Source organism: Bison bison, unplaced genomic scaffold (genome assembly GCF_000754665.1).
Source record: "Bison bison bison isolate TAMUID 2011002044 unplaced genomic scaffold, Bison_UMD1.0 scf7180017861855, whole genome shotgun sequence".
Lineage (NCBI taxonomy): Eukaryota > Metazoa > Chordata > Mammalia > Artiodactyla > Bovidae > Bison > Bison bison.
This window is the reverse complement of record NW_011492427.1, coordinates 475,077-478,366: the sequence shown is the minus strand read 5'-3', so window position 1 is coordinate 478,366 and position 3,290 is coordinate 475,077.

The following is a 3,290-nucleotide window of genomic DNA, read 5'->3' as shown; positions in this document are numbered from 1 at the left end:
TTGGCATCAGATGCCAAAGTGTTGGAGCTTCAGCATCAGTCCTTTTGATGAATAGTCAGGATTGATTTCCTTTAGGATTGACTGGTTTCAGCTTGCTATCCAAGGGACTCTTCTTGAAGAGTCTTCTCCAACACCACAGTTGAAAAGCATCAATTCTTCGGTGCTCAGCTTTCTTTATGGTCCAACTCAATCTGTACGTAACTACTGGAAAAACCATAGCTTTGACTATATGGACCTTTGTTGGTAAAGTAATGTCTGCTTCTTAATATGCTGTCTAGATTTGTCATAGCTTTTCTTCCTTCCAAGAAACAAGTGTCTTATGGCTGCAGTCATCATCTGCAGTGAGTTCGGAGCCCAAGAAAATAGTCTGTCTCTGCTTCCATTGTTTCCCCATCTATTTGCCGTGAAGTGATGAGGCTGGATGCCATTATCTTTGTATTTTGAATGTTGAATGTTCTTTTTCACTTTGATTAAGAGGCTCTTTAGTTCCTCTTCTGCCATAAGGGTGGTGTAATCTGCATATTTGAGGTTGATATTTGTTTCAGCGCTGTCTTGGAAGCCTGAAATGATCAACATAGTACATTTATTCACACTTAAAGCACATCTTAATTGGGACTGGTATTCCAGGGTAGGAATGCAGAATCATTGCTGACTTGAAGTAAGGTGAACTCTTACAAGTAACAACTCTGAGCTTCCTTCTTGGGTAAAGAGGGGACTCATTTAGTAACTTCCTGAAAGGGCCTACTGTAAGATGTGGGAAACAGGCCTGGTAACCACATATGGTGTGTGTGCTAAGTTGCTTCAGTCCTGTCTGACTAACTCTGGACTATAGCCCACCAGGCTCCTGTCCGTGGGATTCTCCAGGCAAGAATATTGGAGTGGGCTGCCATGCCCTCAAGAGGATCCTCCCGACACACTGGTTGAACCCGGGTCTCTTGCATTAGCAGGCGTGTTCTTTACCGCTAGTACCCTTGGGAAGCCCAACCACATGTGGTAGGCCTCACTAAAAAGCAAGTTGAGAGGCATGTCTAGGTTTGGGGCTTCTGATATTTGAAAGGTTGTGAGTAATTAACATGAGTTTGGGGGGCTCAACAGATCAGGATTGAGGTCTGCTTTTCTACCTAATAACCTTGATTTCCTTATCTGTACATTGGGGAAAATGGAAAAAATCTACCTTAATTGAGGGAAAGGTGAAAGTGAAGGCAGTCGTGTCTGACTCCTTGCGACCCCATGGACTGTAGCCTACCTGGCTCCTCTGTCCATGGGATTTTCCAGACTGGAGTGGATTGCCATTTCCTTCTCCAGGGGATCTTCCCAACCCAGGGATTGAACCCGGGTCTCATACATTGTAGACAGATGCTTTACCATCTGAGCCACCAGGGAAGTCCGAAGGAAAGGTGAGGTTACATAAAACAGTACTAAGCACTTGATGTTTTTACAGCTGTTTAGACACATGTGATTTGTCTTAAACGCCAAGGTTGTAAGCTCTTAAGTAGATGGAGGCCATGTATTGTTTACTGTTGTCTCTGGCCTGCCTGATAATGGCACATGGGGGATACCTTAGTAAGTACCTGTGTGCTAAGTCACTTCAGCTGTGTCTCCTTGTGACCCTATGGACTGTAGCCCGCCAGGCACCTCTGTCCCTGGGATACTCTGTCCCAGGCAAGAATACTGGAGTGGGTTGCTATTTCCTTCAGGGGATCTTCCTGACCAAGAGATCAAACCTAAGTCTCTTAACGTCTCCTGCATTGGCAGGAGGATTCTGTATCACTAGCGTGGGCTGCTGTCTCTGGTCACACAGTCGGACATGACTGAAGTGACTTACCAGCAGCAGCAGGGCCACCAGAGAAGCCCCTCAGGAAGTACGTGTTGATTGAATATCATACCGGGTGTTGACTTCAAATACTAAAATGAGGACAAGAAAATGGCCCCATTTGCTATTAATAGGGATCCTGTGTCCTTTAAAATGAACAAGGGTGGGAACAATTGGGAGACCTGTTAATGAAATTAACAGCACATGTTCTGTATGCCGGTAAGGAAGCAGATGGCCTTAGTCTGTTTCTGATACCCTCCCAGTAAGAGTTGTATCATGACCTGGGACTATGTACTGGAGTTGAGGTTCTGGAGACTGTTTAGGTTGCTGCTGGCAGGATGACTTCTCGGTGATGTGAACCCAGCCTTCACTCCTTATGTGCTACTGCTGCCAGAAAGCAGAGACCAGAGGCTTGGAGTGGCACAGCGCCTGGATTATTTGAACCCTCTAGATGCACTTTGAGTCAGTCTTATGAGGGGGCCCCACACCTTCGCAGGTCCTGGTTAACCTGGAATCTATAGATGTCAGGCAGACAAACTTTGATACCTTTTTTTTTTTTTGAAACACATTCCATACAGCACAGAGCCTTTGGTCACAGTCTGAAAGAAATTTGTAATTCAAAAGGTCAAAACCATTGCCAAGGAGACCCTCCACAATTTAGCAGCACGTCTGTGTCCATGCTAGTGCATGCTGAGTCCTCATTTGGAGGCTGTTTTGCCTTGCTTTGGGGTAACTTGGGAAGATAGAAGAGTGCTCAGTTCTCTGGGCGAGTCAGAATTATTAACAGTTTAACTTGGTCAGGTCAACACCTGAGATGACTTTTCCTTTACCCCAGACTAGGAAGTTTGCTTTCCACTTCTGACCCAGAAGAAAGCAAGCTCTGGGAAACCCAAAATCTGATTCTTGGCTTTCCATTCTGATTCACTACTTACAAAATAGCTAATACCCATTGTTTCAGTTTTAATATAGGGACAATCTAATCCTGAGCTCTAAATCTCCCTCAAATGTGTGCCGCCTCTGAGCCCTTGGTTATGGCTCACCCCATCTGGAATACCTTTTCCCCAGAGGTGTTCCCAGAATCCAGCTTAAATGTCACATCATAAAACTTTCTTCCAAAGAAATGTGTTACACTTTTTCTGAAGATTTGTTGTTCAGTTGCTAAGTTGTGTCTAACTCTGCAACCCCACGGACTGCAGCACGAAAGGCTTCTCTATCCATGGGATTCTCCCGGCAAGAATCCTGGAGTGGGTTGCCATTTCCTACTCCAGGGCATCTTCCCAACACAGGGACTGAATCTGCATCTCTTGCATCTCCTGCATTGGCAGGTGGATTCTTCAGCTTTGCATCACCTGGGAATTAGTAAGGCTAAGAGTAGTTTTTAGTGTTTTTTCAGTTCAATTCAGTTGCTCAGTCATGTCCGACTCTTTGCGACCCCATGAATTGCAGCATGCCAGGCCTCCCTGTCCATCACCAACTC